An 18,796-nucleotide genomic window follows, 5' to 3' on the forward strand; every position below is an offset into this window, starting at 1 on the left:
TATCACAATGTTTTTAATATATCTTAAAACTCCGTGGAATAATAGTGTATTTAGGTTTTTGACATATTTTTAATAAGGAAAATTTGATTGTAATGTTTTTTTATATTGCCCCTGTTTGGTATAATATTCTTCTTGCACCTCTAGCCCCATTATTCTAGCTTGGGGTACTTAAAATGTATTGAAGGGGATAGAAATGAGTATTGCATCTTAAATAAAATAGTCTTGGACAAGTGGTTCCCACTTATCACTGAGGTTGTTCAAAAGGCTGCACTCTCACAGTGGACTATTGAACCCTTATGCACACCAAGCATTACATCTCACTCACACCTTACTAGCATTCTTGTGCTGGTTCCTTGATTTTAATTTAAAAAGTAATAAGTACTTGAAAAAATACAAAGTAAGAAGCAAAAACCCTCCATCACCCTAGTCTCTTTCCCTCACAGGGGAAGCAACTATAAAGTTAAGATGTCAATTTAAAAATATTTACAAGATGAAAATGATTCTCAAAAGTCCTTGGGGGCATTTAATCATTGAAGGGTATGCTGAAGAAGGTAAGTAACAGTTTGACCTCCAATCCAGAGACTATTGGCAATAAGTGTAAACAGTGCTCTAACAACATGGCCTAATAGAACTATAGAGCTAAAGAAAAAGCTAGGATTAGGATTATTGGGTCCAAATTCACATTGTTCATAGTGAAGAACCTTAAAATCATGAAATATTGACTGATCTCTAATTCTAAGTCATTCCAGAATGCTATTTTCTATGTCAAAGAGTGGAGTTTGAGAGAGAAATAAGAAGGAATAAAGTCCAATTTGGTTTTAAAGAATCATGGAGAAATGAAGATTATTTCTTTCATAATTTCCCTGTAGATAGAGCTCTTCTATGAGTGACTGTTTCACTAAAGCAGGGAAATACAGGGTGTTATCCAGAAAATCGTATCAGTTTACTTCAAGTCAGTCCTCTTCTGGGCAAACACATCTTTAACTTCATTTGTATTATATAGTATTTTAAATTATGAATTGTTTTGTCTTCTCAGGTCAGTTTCTTCTAGCCACGTGGGTTTGTTCTCTATTTATTCCTTCCTTCTTCCCTCTCTTCCTTCTCTCCTGTACTCCCTTTTTATTAGTGAATTGGAAAGACGATTTCCTTATATATGCTAAACTATGCAATAGCAAAACCCCAAAATATAACTAACATTTTATGAAGAAGACAATAACGAAAAAAAATTATAGTGGAAAAATCTTAGGAAACTGGAAGGAATTTGGGGGTCTTTCTGTCTCGAAGTAGATTTGGAATGTGCATTTCAGGTTCTCTTTTATAATGCAGGGTTGCTAGTTGAGCCTTTATTTTGTTTCCAGAAAAACAATCAGCTTACATATTTTTTTTAAACAAGGTTTTCTTCACCTTTGGAAATTAGTAATGATTAAAAAGAATATTATACAGTTAAGTGATGTCTAATTTTTTTCCTCATGAGTTCACTGTACTTCAGGTTATAGCCCTGATCTGTTTAATCCTCCAACAATCCTGAGAGGGAGCAAAGGGGCAGATGTTCTTTCCTCATTTCACAGATGAGAAAACTGAGGTTCAAAGATTCAAAGTGAGGTTAAGTGCTTCTGCCAAGTTCATTCTCTGAGGTGAAGCTGGAGCCAGGAATAGCACCTCATCCTCTTGTTTTCTCTCATGTGATTCTCCATCCGCTGACCCACTCTGACTATAAAAACGCACTGTACCAGGCCTCACACAGTCCCTGAAACGTCCTTTTAGTAGGACACTATGGTAGTGACAAGATTGAACAGATATAAAGAATGCTGTAAAAAAGGACCTGTCTTTTTTGTTGACTCCATCCCGTAAAATTCCACAGCCACACTGCATGAGAAACATGAGACATCCATTAAGATCATGTTCCCATTAGTTCCCAAAATCTAGCTAGAACTAGATTTTGCAGAAATTGAAGACACATCTTGTGGCCTGACTGCTGAAAATGAGTGTCTCAGGAGTCAGAGAGGCATTGCTGCTCAACGAAGTCAAGAATGCCCTTTGCTAATTGTTTCTCCTCCATTTCTGAGGGAATTTAAATTCATGATCGGCGCCATATATTATACTTCAATACTATTCATCATCCATCTTGTACGTATTTGCAGGAAAGAATGTTGCCCAAGTCATTATATCCTGCCATGATTCACAGTCGTATGACCTTAGGTGGCAGCTCAGCAGGAGCTTACCAGTGCCTTAAATCATCCCTGTTGTGGACATACAAGAGTGTGACCTCTGACTTCCCAAGCTGTCTCTTCATGAAATGAAAATGGAACTGAGAGTTTAGGGGAAAGTTTTGAAAGTGTCTGGCTCTTGTAGTCATCTAATGAGGTCCTCATTTCTAGCTGCTAAGCATGCCCTTTAATTGGTGGTCACTCGAAAATCAATGATAATGTAACTGTCCAACTCTTTGGAGCTATTTTTCTCTCTGCTTTCTATCCTGCAAGTACATGATAAAAGCAACCACCCATTCAGCCATTATCTTGTGTCACTTACTATTCAGAGATCAGTCTTCCTTTATGTGCTCCTTCAGGAAAGACCTGGGTTTTACTTTTCACTTGCCTTTCAGGCACAGAGTAGGGTCCTTGGCACAGATTAAGTCCTCAAAAATGTTAGATGAGTGGATGGGTGGGCAGTGGATTGCAGTACATGAGCAACTACATTAGCATTGTGATACATGACAAGGAAATGACCTCAGTTGGGGAAATAAATGCCTAGCACATATGCCACCACTTTCCCCTTCCATCTTCATTACAGTCCTTACTAATCTATTATGACATTTTTCCCCATTGGGTCTAGACATGACCTCAGGATCCTTGTAGAATATAAACAGTCCTGTGCAATGTAAACCTTGTATAATGTAAACAATGCTTTACTGTTTGATTTGAGTTGGGACACGAGAAGAATCCTATTTTCCGTCCATAACATAGACGTTGGGAATAATAACTAATGCTCATGTAAACATATAGATTCATAGGATAGAAAAAATAATTTTTAAGGAATGACCTAGTACAGAGTCAGGGGGAAAATATGTGTTAACTTGATTATAGAAATTTGGTTCAGCCACTCAGCTTCAACCTTCAAACATCATGTCACTTTTTATTTTAAATCAACATATGAATCCAAGGTATAGCAAAATAAACCATTAACCTTGCAGAACAGGGCCCTTCTAGATATGATCTCGTTAGGACCTGATCCTCCATGGTTGTATCTACGCAGAGGGGTAATGCCAGTCCCCTACTGGGAAGTTGAATTGGAGGAAGAGATAGACATAGAGGTACTATGGATAATTCTAGACTGACATGGTCATCAAGAAGTCCTGTGAAAAATAATTTCTGGTGAGTATAGAGTAAATCAGCAATGAGAAACGGAGAGGGTTGGAATTAAGTAGACTCATCACTAGTCCGTGGTTATTACCAGTGTACAGGTTTAGCAATGAATTACTCAAGGTAATTGATGCTAGGTAGTATGACAAACACTCCTGAAAGCCAAGTGTCTTAACTTAATAAATGTTTATTTCTCTTGTCAGAGACCCGTGTGAATTAGGTGGTTCATTCTTAGCAGATTGCTTTCAAGTAGTGAATCAGGAACCCATGCCCCCTCCACCTTGAGGTGTTGTCTTAAATGCATGACTACCTAAACTACAGCAGAAGGGAACATGGGCAATCATGCATAATACCTCCTGGCCAGGCCTGACATACCCTTTCAACAAGAATGCAAAAACTTGACCTCTGCCTGGCTTCAAGGGAGGTTAGAAAAGGTCATTGTTCTGTGTGTCCAGGAAGAGGAGAATGAAATGCGTCTCACTGTCTCATCCATAGCTGAAGGCAGGTAATCTGTGACAGAGAGCAATGTTTGCAGATGGTGATACATGAAGATTGAGGAAGATTGATTTCTCAGTCATTGAGGAGTACTGTTCCATCTAACTGAGTTCTGAATGGTAATAAAGTCATCCACTGAAAACTTACCAATCTAGTTTGTGTGCAAGATATTATGAATTATAGTCTTACCATTAATTTAGCAGACACAAATATTTACATCTACCAAGCACTGTGCTGGCAACTGCAGCTTACCAGCACTTCTTTCCTGGGCCCTGGATAATTTCCAGTAGTTGGTATCAGGATCTAAGCTATCCACTTGATGTGGACACTAGTCCCCTTGTAGCCCTCTCAGAGGAGCCTTTAACCATTCGTGGCCAAAAACAAAGGAAATGGGCAAGAGTTACTGCTCTGCTTATCAGAAAGTGTCTCCTAAAGTCTTGTCTCCTAAATCATTTTTATGGCCCCTTTATAGTAATTCTTTCTTTATTCACATTTCTTGGCCTACTGAACACTATAATTAAATCCTCCCTCAATTTTCTTTTTCCTGAAGTATATAAAACTACATTTTCTTCAGCCTTTTTTTAAAAAAAATGATAATTGTTTATTTGTATTTGGAAAATCTAATGAGATCACATATTTAAACATCACATACTATCAAAAGATAGATAGTAGTAGTAATTCCTTCTGGAATATTTTTCCCCCTCGTCCAACCAATGTTAGGTCCCTTACCCCCTTTCTTAGCAACTTTTATTAATTTCTTATGTGTCTATCAGAAGTTTTTTGTGGCAAAGGTACATGTGTATGTTTCAGAGGTTACTGTTGTCATGAATTCACAGAAGCCAGAGCCTGGAAAGCATTAAGTGGTCCTGAGCACCCCATTTCCAATGAGAGAGCGTAGCAGTGCTCAAACGGCTGGGTGTCCTATAATTCAACTCAATTCTGGCACTATCTACCTGTAGACAGCATCAGATCTCACGTGTTAAGGGCTCAGTCCAGCAGGAATGCACACACACACTTCAGGTGCCAGTCACCAAGTATATGTTGTCACCTGTGCTTCTGACCCTTGTACCACAGATCAGAGGTTCCAACGACCCCCTTCTTAGCTTTAATTAATTTGCCCAAGTGACTCATAGAACTCACAGAAATATTCTATTAACTAGATTAACCGGTGTATTATAAAATGATAAAACTCAGCAACAGCCAGATAGAAAACTTGTATAGGACGAGGTATGAGGAGAAAGCATGGAGCCCACTCTCCCCAAATCTCCATGTGCTCACCACCTGGGAAGCTCCCTGAACCCTGTCCTTGGGGGTTTATGGAGGCTTCAGGACACAGGCGTGACTGAATAACTCATTGGCCATGGGCGATTGAGCTCAGTCTTGAGTGGCTCTTCCCTGCCCTGAGGGCAAGGGGGTGGGACTGAAAGTTCCAACCTCTAATCACAAGGTTGGCTCCACAGGCTGCCCGCTCCCATCCTTAGGTGCTTTCCAAAGATCACCTTGTTAACATAACAAAAGACACCATTATCATCTCATCACTTAGGAAATCCCAAGGGTTTTAGAAACTGTGGCAGAAACTGGGACAGAGACCAAAAATATAATTCTTATTACTCCTAAAGCACAGTTATCTAGGTAAATGTTTGTATCACCCCAAACAGGCAGTAGTCACCAGGGAAAATAAGTTAATTGCCAGTCTTTTCTATTAATTTTTAAAAATCAGATTTAAGAAGAGAATTTTTTTAATGGCCAGTGAAAATGTCTCTTACTTTAGCTCTTGCCCTTTTCTACTTATTATTTATTTTTCCAATTTTTAGTTTAGTTTTGAAAAGTGTCTTTAAGTTATTTTAAGGTTAGAACCGAACCTTCCAGGGTTAAAAAAATATTGCGTCTCTTCAAAGAGATTATTTTAGACTTAGTGAAATGGATTTGATGCTAGAGAACATGTGACATCATACATTTGACCTTTTTGAAATGATTTACATTATATCAGCTACACTTTAAGTCCAGCAACTGTAACCAAAAAAAAAGAAAGAAAAAACCCTACTAATTAAGGCAACTTTGCAGATTGATGGCATTAGATTATCAATTAAGATCTCAGTTTTAAACCAGATTTTTCCTCTAAATAGTGATCCAAAGAACACTAGTTTTAGGGTCAGTCTAATTAGTCAGACAGCTTCCTGATTGTTTAGCGCCTTCACTTGAAGTTTGTTAAATATTTTGAATATCACCTATGCTCCCATGGGACATTAGTGAATGAAGTCAACAAAAAAGGGAAAAAAAGTAAGAAAAAGGATTTTGTAGTAAAATAAACTTGAGAAATCCTGGGTTCAGTAAATTTAAACATGTGTCGTGACTGCAGGACTTTTGAGATGTGGAATGAGCTATAATGTGCTCTGTGAATTTCACTGTTAAGTAGAGTTTGGTCTGAAGTGTTTTTAAACTTTATTTGGCTCTACAACCCTTTGTCAGTGGAACATTTTAAAGGACTCTGTTTCTAGCAACTTTGGAAAATGCTGTTCTGGTCTCAGTTAAGCCCTTGAAATCTTAGCATTTGGAAGGAGATCCACACACAAGCTCATCCAATTTCTGGTACAGAAATCTGCCATGTATCCATGCTATAGGCTCACTCAGCTGTGGATGAGTATTTTGATAACAAAATGCTCATTACCCATAAATCAGCTGATTCTATAGTCAGAATGCTGGTCTGTTAGGAGGTTTTAACCTTTTAAGTGCCTTTTACTATTAGAAAATTTTAAGTTTTAAAATTTTGTCTATTGGACCTAGATCTGATCTCTGGATTAAGATAAGTCCTACTCAAGTAAAAGAATCCTTATTTTTCAAGGATGATTTGTACATGAAAAAAAAAATCCATATACTTAAAATCATCTGTAGTGACTGAAGAGTAATTGAAAATACATTTGAAAATAATTTTCATTTGAAACTTATGTCAAAATATTATATAAACGAATCCAGTATATTTTCTCTTATAGCCAGTAAAATTTAGGTTAAATTTTAATTAAGCACAAGTGCCACAATTAAAAAAAAAGAATTACATTTTGTTTTGAGTGATTATTTCAGCAAAACTGGTTTATGGGACAGTAAACTGTCCTTCACTGCATGTTCAATGTTAGCAGCTCAAACAGGCTAATTCTGGTAAAAATTCAACAGTTTTCCAAGGCCTTCTCTTAGTTATTTGATACTCAATTGTTTTTTCTTTTACTTCTATTCTATTGTATCTCTTTTTTAAATTGTTAACTACACATCCTCATTTATCAATGGCTTTGTATGTTTAACCCAGCAGATCTCTGGTATTATTTACAATGGCTTCATGATAGTATATCTTTAAAATTCAGAATTTCACTTTAAAGTTGAATTTTATTTCTATTATACGGTATTATGTTTATGTTATGAATCCATCAGTGAGTAATTTGCTGAAACAGGATGATCAGTTTGCTGACTTAGAAGGGCTGGAATCTATAGACACCTTAAAATTAGGATGTAGATAACGAATAGTTGGATGACAAGAAACCCTGTTATATGAAAACAGGGATAATGAGTGTTCCAAATCTTATCTTTTCTGTTCTTACTTTTCTCCAAAGGTTAGCTCTAGAGTCCTTAATTCTCCATTCATTATTAAATTATTGACTATTTTGCCACAACTACTGAGCCTGCGCTCTAGAGCCTGCGAGTCCCAACTACTGAAGCCTGTGTGCCACAACTACTGAACTCCATGCACCTAGAGCCCATGCTTTGCAACAAGAGAAGCCACCAAAATGAGAAGCCTGCACACCGCATAGAAGAGTAGCCCCCACTCACCGTAACTACAGAAAGCCCGTGTGTAGCAATGAAGACCCAACACAGCCAAAAATAAAATAAATACATTTATTTTTTAAAAAGTGGATGTATTTAAAAAAACCCCAAAAGGTCCTACTGTATAGCACAGGGAACTATATTCAATATCCTGTGATAAACCGTAATGGAAAAGAATATGAAAAAGAATGTATATAAATGTATAAATGAGTCACTTTTCTGTGCAGCAGTAATTAACACAACACTGTAATTCTACTATATGTCAATAAAAAATAAAATTTAAAAAAACTGCCATAAAAATCACCACAGAAGGGGACTTCCCTAGTGGTCCGGTGGTTAAGACTTCGCCTTCCAATGGAGCGGGTGAGGGTTCGATCCCTGGTTGGGGAGCTAAGATCCCACGTGCCTTGCGACCAAAAAACCAAAACATAAAACAGAAGCAATACTGTAACAAATTCCATAAAGACTTTAAAAATAGTTGACATCAAAAAAATCTTTAAAAAAATCACATAAATCAGAAAGAAATGAAACATAATAAAGTCCATACATTAAAAAAAAAGAGCATGGGTTCTGGTCACATCCCAGCTTCCCACTTACTTACAGCTGTGTAATTCTGGGCAACTCACATAATGTCTCCTCAGACTCCTCATCTATAAATGGGGATGGTAATAGTTCCCTACCTCATAGTGTTGCTGTAATCCATAAACACGGTTAAGTGCCTTGGTAAATTGTTTGATGCTCTTTGGTTATTGTGAATTAAAATATGTCAATGGCTTCTGGCCATACGATTTATAATAGTTTGACAGTTAACCAAATGGTAAAACTATTCCATTTATTATTCCCATCTCTTTTTACCCCTTACCCTGTTTTGTTGTTTATGTTTTCTCCCACCACAGAGTGTCAGTTCCAGGAGAGTAAAAGCTTTATTTTGTTCACTGCTGAAAGCAATAGCACCCAGAAAAGTACTGTACATATGAAGCCCTCAGTAAACACTAGCTGAATGAATGGTGCAAACTGTCACAAGGAAAAATACACCAAAACTTTCATTATAAATAAAAAAGTATAGACAAATCTTTCTCTAATGGCTTCCAGTCAAGTATTTTAAAACACCATATGCTATAATAAAAACGTAAGTAATTTATTAAAATTTGAAGGCAAAAACATAATTTTAAGAGATTTTAAAAGATTTAGACCTATGTTAGGCGTGATGGAATATGGATGCTTTCTGGAAATTCACAATCAGATCCAAGAGTATCACTTTCAGAATGTTCTAGTAGACTGAGTTTACTTTTATTTGTCTTTGAAGAAACAGTCACTATTGTACTCTCTTTCTTAACAGAAATGTGTTTTTTCGAAGACTCACTTCTAATTGGTTCATTAAGCAAAGAATTATTTTGCCCAATTCCTTTGCTTTTCTGCTTTACAGGTGAGTCAGAGCAGGAATGCAGGTCCTTCCCAGGTTGTTTCTTAGCAGAGTAGTTTTTGGTATATTATGCTCTGGTCATTTTCTCTGAGGAAGACCTGGTATTTCTAGGTAATTCCTCTTCTTTTCTTTGACTTCCAGTTCCAGAAATGACGTCTGCTGAAGGAGAACATGTTCTAGCAATGAAATCTTCAAAAGACTCCTGCCGCTGCTCTGTGACTGCGACCCCCAGGTTGTCTTTGGAAGTCTCTAAGGCCTCCTGAGTAGAGACTGGGACATGGAAGGTGTCGACAGGCAAAGGAATCCCAGCATCACCTGTAATTTTCTGAAACTGGAGGGAAAGACAAAAGACAAGACAAAAATTCAGTGATGAACAAAGCCAACCATTCAAAAGTAGAGTTCAAAACTTCAGTGTTACTCTGTGATCTTATTGTTAACACAGTCAATTGATTATTCAGAAGATTTCAGAGCCAGTTTTTCTCTAATTATATCCTGCCAAGTGATTCTCAGCTTAACCTAGCTATATCCAAGGCTATGTCTGCTACAAAATTAATTTCTTTGCTATCCTCCAGGCACATGTAAACAGTATATAATATAGTTTGTGACCAGACTGTCAGTTCCCAAGACCAGTTCCCAAGACCAGTCAGTTCCCAAGACCAGTCTGAGATTGGCTGAGCTGGGCGAAGGGGGCTCCAAGTGAGGCTGGAGGAAAAGCTGACAGGTTTCCCCTCCCGTTCCCATGACCAGGTGAGTCACTGTAATATCTTACGTATCAGCTATGTCAAGATTACTTATTTTAAAAATTATATCAGTACGTGTACCTCCATTAGTGTTCCTTCATTGTTAAGCTGACTGCATACAAATAGAAACCTAGATAAAATATGAATAGAACAGACATTTATACAATTTTAAATTTGGAATATTTTCTGTAATGTTTTCTTTCTTCATTAAGGAGAGTTTGCTTTAACTCATACATTTTCTAAAGAACTTCCAGTTTTCTTATGTACAACAATACAGTATCATGAAACAGGCCCACATTCACTAATCTCAGATTTGGAGAGGACTCCAGAGTCTTCTAGCTCCCGAGCATGTGAACTATTAGAGACTGACCATTATTATTTTCTCTCTGACTTGGTCATTTCCTTTTTGCTAATCACTCTTAGAATCCTTAAGTGCTGTCCTCTCCACTTACTTGGAGATTTTGCGTTGGTCCTGGGGCACTCTGCTTTGATTCTGATTTTTCTTCTTCAAGTGCCTTCTTTTCTTCTTTAGGTGGACTACTAACAGTAGAATTCATCTGGGGACGACCTAGTCAATGAAAATCTGACTGATCTATACCAGCCATTGTGGCCAGCTGCCCAAGCCTGGACCAGAGGAGGAAAGGAGAAAAGACAAAGGTTATTACAATCACAGAAGAGCAGTTTAGATTTCCCCAGACCTACAATCATGAAATACTTCTAAAATCTTAAAAGCCAACATCCTACTCCATACTACAAGCCTCTCTCTCCCCCAAATTCTCAGCCCTTTCCAGATTCATCCTCTAGGAGACATCCCACTGTCTCACTAGCAGCTTCAACATGTACCATGCACCCCGTCCACTGCCAGTCACACCTCCATTCCCACACTTCTTTACCACCTTTCCTCCAGTTTCCAAGAATGTGTTTGTTCCTTCCTTCCCAACACCAACTCATTCACTGACAAAACACCACTCCATCAACTATCAATCTCCACTTCCCTCTTTCAGCAAAATTGCTCACGGTTGAGAACCACTGACCTATATCTTCCCTGCAGATTAATAATAATTTTTATGTCTAAGACAAAAATAACTTTAATTCAAACTTATCAAACAAGCAAAGTAAATGGAAGATAGGAAAATTCTTATCCATTCCCGAATATTTTCAATGAAAACTGCTTTCAATTTAGTCTTTACAAAAAACTGTACCTACTAATTACTCTGTCTACAGGTTACTCTTTTATAATGGGCTCCCCACTCTACCAAAGCAGGCTCCCCTATTTGCATTTCTTAAAAAATTTAATTCCTCCTTTTAAAACGTCAACTATATTACCTATAATTACACTAAATTTGGCTAAATACGGCCACGTAAGTGATGAAAATTGCTCCAGTTCCTCAGCAAACTACCATTATAGTCGCAAAGAGAAGAACGCCATGAAGAGAAATGAACTAACCCAGCATCTTTAAGGAGATCCAAGAAAGCATGGAACTTCTGAAAAGAATTCTCAATGCTGCCCAAAACACCTTCATCATCCAGGATCATGCTTGTGGACATGAAGGGCTTCAGACAAAGAGAAATTTACATTTCTTAACTGGGCATTTTCATGTTCCAGCTATAAAAGAAGACGGAAAATGTCTGACATGATTTTTTTCTCATTGTCATCAAAAGTAGTCTTGCCTAGTTTCAAGGAACAAAACTGAAACACTCAAAATGTAATTAATCTGTAATTAACCTAACTCTCCACCAGTAAAGACAGAGACCATTATCACATAATAACCAAAACCCCCAGGCACCCAACAAAGTTTCCTATATAACGCTTAGGTGGTATATAAATAAACCAAAGTTATCGTTTTATTAATGATCTTTCACAAAAGATCACATTTCTAACTGGTTCAATTCATAATGGAGCCTCATTCCACATCAGAAAATTACCTGCTTTAAGTTTCCCTTAAATTAGTGAATTATAGAATCTGATCTGAACAAAACATTACAACTCTGCTGAATGTTAAGAATTAACTTTAGTGAACAAAATATCTAATGCTTACGTTTAAAAGTCCTAAATCATACCCAACCCTTAAATGTACGATCACCAATGTTTTCTTTGGCTCCTTCAAAATATTCACTCCCGTGCACTCTTCCCCTTCCGCTCATCACCTATGCACTTAAAACCCCCTATAAGCTCAACTCCAGTATTTCTCAGAAAGGCTGTTATGTTCATGATGCCCCTTTTGCCTTATATAAGCAGGTGCTCACCATTTGTTGAATGAGTGTCCGCCAATCCAGTGGATATGCACTTTGAAAAATTCCTCCCTATGCTCAACCTCTGATAAAGTATATTTAGAACTTTTTAGATTATGCCCTGCTTTCATGCACATTACCTAATGTAATTCTTATAGTATATATTTTTATCTTTCATTGCATTCTTAGAAGTTTTCCAATATCTTAAATTTATTTAAATGATTCACTTTCCTAATTCATTGCCAGGAGAGTCTCATCATGTCTTTTATGCTACTGTATATATAGTATATGCACAAAAAGTGCTTTCTTGAATCAAAGAATCATGAACAGATCATAAGCTAATGTCATAAAGCACGTGCACGCGTGCGCGCACACACACACACACACACACACACACACAACGAGATTTTCATATTTTTAAAAACATGCTTTCTGGAATATAGATCATATGATCACTAAATACCAGTAAATGCAAAAGTCCGTATGATACAACCAATTTGCAACATATTACAGTTTTAAAGTTTACAAACTATGTGTATATGGATTAAAATCAAATCGAAATAAAACCAAAACACTCCCAAAAGTATAAGAAATTGTTTACTTCATTGACTCATTTATCAGCCTTAAGTCTTATTACTCTTTCCTCCTTTAACTGCTTTAGGCACTCCTCCAGTTTTTCCTAAACAAACAGAGTAAATGTTATAACTAATTCGTAGTATAATATCCAAAAGCCTTTCCAGCTATAGGACTCATCAGGATTTAGGGGCAGAGCCAGAAGTGAACTCAGATTTTAGTCTGCTACTGGTAATATCATACCATGCTAGTGAAATGAATTATCAAAATCTATCAAATTAGCATAGTAAAGATTTATTTAAATTCCACTTTTTCCAACATAAATTTGTGGCAGCCCACCATAAAAGGCATATGCGTATAACATAGCAAGTCAGAAATAAATAGTTAAGAACAAGAAAGAAAAGTTCTATTTTTATTTGTGGGTCTCTTTATAGTAGGAACTCCTATTAATGAACATGCTTAACACACCTGAATTGCATAACTGCAGATTCAAAAGCATTTTTTTTTAAAGTAATCACTTTATTTTTTTTTATTGCGGTACACGGGCCTCTCACTGTTGTGGCCTCTCCCATTGCGGAGCACAGGCTCCAGACGCGCAGGCTCAGCGGCCATGGCTGACGGGCCCAGCCACTCCGCGGCAAGTGAGATCTTCCCCGGATCGGGCACGAACCCGTGTCCCCTGCATCGGCAGGCAGGCGGACTCTCAACCACTGCACCACCAGGGAGGGAAGCTCCAAAAGTAATCACTTTTAAAGCAATTTACAGTCAAGCACTGTTCCTGGAGTTCCCTGGGCATTAAATCTAATCATCAAAACCCTAAGAGGGGGCTTCCCTGATGGCGCAGTGGTTAAGAATCTGCCTGCCAGTGCAGGGGACACGGGTTCGAGCCCTGGTCTGGAGAGAACCCACGCGCCTCGGAGCAACTAAGCCCGTGCGCCGCGACTACTGAACCTACGCTCTAGAGCCCCCGAGTCACAACTACTGAGCCCGCGTGCCACAACTACTGAAGCCTGCGCGCCTAGAGCCCATGCTCCGCAACAAGAGAAACCACCGCAATGAGAAGCCCGCACACCACTACGAAGAGTAGCCCCCGCTCGACACAAGTAGAGAAAGTCCGAGAGCAGTATCAAACACCCAGCGCAGCCAAAAACAGATAAATAAAATAAATTTATTTAAAAAACAAACCGTACGAGGAAAGAACAATCACTAACTCCATGTTATTTTACAGATGAGGGAAACAGAGGCAGAGAAGTAGAGTAAGTAGAGCAGCACAGCCAAGGTCACACCACTAAGTAGCAGAGCCACACTGTGGACTCAGGAAGCTGGGTGCCATTCCTGCTCACGGAGGTGGTAGTCTTCCCATTCACCAAGGTCACTGAAATAAAATGAACACTGATAAACTCCCTTAGGAGTTTCAGGAAATAAGACACTTCGGTCCGTGAAGTGGGGACACTGCTTGCAATAGGCAGAATTCTAACAGAGCCCCTAAGACTCCTACTTACTGAAGTACACAAACCTTCCACTTATCCAATCAAACTCTAAATCTAGGTGCTGCAGTGAAGGGATTTTGCAGACGGAATTAAGGTTCAAAATCAGTTGATTTTTTTAAGATAGGGAGATTATTCTAGGTGGATGTGACCTACTCAGGCACCCCATGAAAAGGACCTGAACTCTTCCTGAATGGAAGTACAAAAGGGACAAGAGGGAGACTCTCCATTGCTGGCTCTGAATAAGTCCAATGCTGTTGCAGGGAAGGCAAGTGAGAGGCCTCTAGGAGCTGAGACTGTCCCCCGAATGACAGCCAGCAAGGAAATGGGGACCTCTGTCCTGCAACTGCAGAATGTGAATTATGCCAACAAGCCGAAGAATCTTGGAGCCATTCTTTCCCAGAGCCTCTGGATGCTAACACAGCCAGACTGACATCTTGATTTCAGCTCTGTGACCCACACAAACTATGGTGAACATCCAGCGTTTGGGGCTCAATGTCTTACACTTAAATTTCACGTGCTTCAACACTCTCAGGAGGGAACTCACATGTTCCCGTGTGTATCTGAGCAGGAAACCCAGTCACGCTGTGCCTGGACTTCTGACCTGCAGAACTGTGAGCTAGTCAAATAGGTATTGTTTTCAGTCAGTGAGAGTGTAGTAAAAGAATCAATATCCTACTCAACCTCCAGGTTCGTGAACAAAATAAATGACTGTCATTGTTTTAGGCCACTGTTTCGGGGTGGTTTCTTATGCAGCGATAAACAATCAGAATTCCTATACTTATGAAAACAGTACGGTATATTTATACCTTTTAACTGCTTTGAACAATCACTTAAAGAATGAGGAACTCTATTATATGCCATCATTGGGAGAGGAACTGGTATCACTTTCTGGAGAGTAACTCTTGGTACCTAACAATAATCCTACATCAGGAGTTTACCCTAAGGAAATCAAAGATGTGGGCAAAGATTTATCTACCAACATGATGTCATAAGACTGTTTACAACCAAACCCTAGAAGAAAGCTAAGAGCCTCCAAATGGGGACTGGTTTAAAGAAAAACAGCTCACCGTCTGAAGGAATGCGCTATGAAGCCACTAAGAAAAGAATGACAAGAGGTCTCAACCAGAGTTAATGAATGGGCTTCAGGAGTTCTACATTCATAATATATCTGTGCGTTTTTCCTGGGAGATGATGCATAAGCTTAATCAAATTCTCTGATGTAGAAGAGTATTTAGTGACATGGCAAGATATTTTTGATACTTTTTTAAGACAGAAGAGCAGATTAGGTGTGTGTACACGCAGAGGTGGCTTCTATTTCCTTCAAGAAGCTGTTCATTGTTTACAAACATTTGCTCAATGAACATATATTTTTATATTCAGAACATGTTTAAAAAATTGAGAGTCTAAGAACTTCAAATTCTTTAATGTTTCATTACTAAAGCCAGTCAAGTTTTCAATGGGGAAAAAGGAAAAAAAATGCAAAATTCCTCTACTTTTAATATGATGGTTTAATCAATCTTCTAATTGTGTTAGAAGTGTTAAATTTTTGTGAAAAAGTGTATCCTCCTCCAACAAAGTATTCATAATTCATGTCCCTTACATGGAAATATGGAACCAAAAAAGTTAGAAAGTAAATTTGCTTGATATTCTATTACTTAAGTAAGACTATTGATAAGGCTTTGGAATAATTTTCCTTCCTGTCATCTGCTCTCCTTCCTCCCTTCTGTACACCGGCTAGGGTGATTTTTCTGGGACAAAGCTTCCATCATATTGGATATCAAATTTTATGTTCAACTTTTCTCCATTTAACATTGAAATCAATCATTTCTCATATAATCAGGGGATTCATAACCTTGATTTTTTTTTGTGGGCTACAAAATATTCCACTGAGTGGGTTTACTGGTTAACAATTTTACACATTTAAATTCTTTCCAACTTTTCAATATTATCAGACAATAACCGTTTTTATGCATGAAAGCTTTTTTCCATATTGAGAATAACGTTCTTACAATAAATCCATAAAAATGAGTTTGAGATCAAAGCAAATGAACATTTTTAAGGCTCTGAGGTACCTGTCTCCAAACTTCTTTCCAAAAGATTTCTGAGATTTTACACTGCCATCAGTGATGTATCACTTGGTATATAACCTCTACTATAACTGTTGGCTTACTTCCTCACTTAGAGTGCAAGTTATTTGAAGATAGGGGGTGTATTTTATTAAGTGTTTATCCCCAGCACCTGTGCCTAGCACAACGTAGACGGTCAATAAATAACTGCTTAATAAGGAAAATCCCTGCCAATACAAGATGTATGTGTGTGAAAGACAGACTGTGTTTTTCTCTAACTGGATAGATGAAAACTTGTCATCTTCTTTAATGTGCAATATTTTTGCTTATAATTAGTAATTAAATTTCTCTTTTAGGTTATATTGTAAAAATTCAGATTCTCTGAGGCAAATGGGCCTGGCACTACCCATTAGCTATATAACCTTGGACAAGTTCTATAACTCTAGGCCTCAACTTCCTCATCTATAAAATGGAGATAAGCTCCCATATCACAGAGCTCTTGTGAGGATTACATGAGTTAAAACACATATAAAATTAGAAGAGTGCTTGGTACATAGAATATGTTCAATTAATGCTGAATGAATGAACATGCGAATGCAAACAGTAGTGAAGGGCTTAAAATGAAATGGTCTCATCCCACTCCCACATCCAGCACTCAAGAAGTGACCGATTCTTTACGCAGGTTTTTAATTGTAAAATACGATATGTGTACTGAGAAGTGCACAGAACAAAACTGTCAATGTGACAAATAAAAAGAGAATACTTACATAAACACTACTCGAATCTGAAAGTATTGATACTTGTCAGCATCTCAAACCCCGCCCCATATCCTTTTCTCATCACAAGCTCCTTCCCTCTTCCAGGTTAAACACCATCCTCACTTCTTGACAATCATTTCCTTTAACCTGCATGCATCCCTAACAAAAGAGTTTAGCTTTGTCAACATCTAACTTTATGTAGAGGATCATAGTATATGAAGTCTTTTCTATCTTATTTCTTTCTCTCAACGTTGCTTTAAAAAATTCATCCACATTGCTGCCTGTAGCTCTAGTTCATTCAATTTTATTGCTGGATAGTTTTCCCACTGTACGAATACACAAAATTTATTTAATTTTTGACTCTTAATGGACATTTGGTTTGTTTTCAGTTTGTGCTAATGCAAATCATGGACAGGAATCCTGCTGTACCGGTTATTCTGGTGTATTTACACAGGGCGGGGGTGAGGGCTGCTGGCTCACAGGCTATTTATATACCTTCAGTTGACGGAGAGTGCTAAATGCTTTCCAAAGTAGTTGTGTTGATTTATACTTCAGTATAAACAGGGTAGAAGATTCTCATAGTACTTCAGGTCTACAATACCTGATACTACCAGACTTTATTTATGTATTTGTCAATCTGATTGCCATGTAGTTTCCTTGGTTTTGACTCACTTTTCTCTTATTACTTAATGAAGTCATACACTTTTCTGTGTTTACTGGCTGTCTGGATTTCCTTTTTCATGAGGTTTACGTCAATATTGTTATTTTTTATTTATTTTTTTATTACTATTTATTTTTGGCTGTGTTGGGTCTTCGTTGCTGCGTGCAGTCTTTCTCTAGTTGCGGTGAGCGGGGGCTACTCTTCATTGCGGTGGCTTCTCTTGTTATGGAGCACAGGATCTAGGCACGCGGGCTTCAGTAGTTGTGACACGTGGGCTCAGTAGTTGTGGTTCGCAGGCTCTAGAGCGTAGGCTCCGTAGTTGTGGTGCACGGGCTTCGCTGCTCCGCAGCATGTGGGATCTTCCCGGACCAGGGCTCGAACCCGTGTCCCCTGCCTTGGCAGGCAGATTCTTAACCACTGCGCCACCAGGGAGGTCCAACTATTGTTATTTTGAATTCTTCTCCATTTCCAAGTAATACTCTTACATGACTATTTTCTCACTAAACTGGAGGCATTATCTGTTCACTTTCTAACTTACTAATAAGGGTTTAGTTCCTTTACACTCTTTCCTATGTCCACACTGCTCTGTAAAGTTATGTCATCATGAGTTATTCCACTGCTCATGATCTCTTTGACTTGTAGTGATATACTTAAAAACCTACATTGTTGATCAACTATAAACTCTCTCAACGTCACGCTTTGTAAAATGAGGACATTCATACCATCTTCCCTTTTTTCTACCTCCTGTCTACCTTCCAAACCTAGCTTTTACGTTGTCAAAGTTGAAATTTATATTCTGTTCTATGTGCAGTTAAGTCTTCTGTTATTCGAGAGTCAGTAAGGAGTAAGGTTTAAGAGAACAGGCAGAGAGCCTAAACTCAAAGCCTCGATCCAACCTTAAAATAGGTACAGCCTGGGCAAGTTCCTTCCCTGTCTTAGTTACCTGTTCTCAAAAGTGGGAATGGGGCATCCCTGGTGGCACAGTGGTTCGGAGTCTGCCTGCCGATGCAGGGGACACGGGTTCGTGCCCCGGTCTGGGAGGATCCCACATGCCGTGGAGCGGCTGAGCCCGTGAGCCATGGCCGCTGGGCCTGCGCGTCCAGAGCCTGTGCTCCACAATGGGAGAAGCCATAACAGTGAGAGGCCCGTGTACCGCAAAAAAAAAAAAAAAGTGGGAATGATATTAGCA

The 18,796-nt window shown here is 38.4% G+C and overlaps 1 long non-coding RNA gene and 1 pseudogene across 1 annotated transcript in view; one reads left to right on the forward strand and one right to left on the reverse strand.

The window, feature by feature from the left end:
* The window catches only part of LOC149748479 (uncharacterized), a 75,381-nt gene that overhangs the window by 36,599 nt on the left and 19,986 nt on the right, over positions 1 to 18,796 (forward strand). The gene's annotated exons all lie outside the window — the stretch shown is intronic.
* Positions 2,590 to 9,481, reverse strand: LOC149748480 (centrosomal protein of 78 kDa pseudogene; annotated as a pseudogene).

This window comes from Delphinapterus leucas, chromosome 9, assembly GCF_059928025.1.
Source record: "Delphinapterus leucas isolate spDelLeu-1000000601 "Yukka" chromosome 9, BTC_Dleu_Yukka2, whole genome shotgun sequence".
In the NCBI taxonomy this organism is placed as follows: Eukaryota; Metazoa; Chordata; class Mammalia; order Artiodactyla; family Monodontidae; genus Delphinapterus; species Delphinapterus leucas.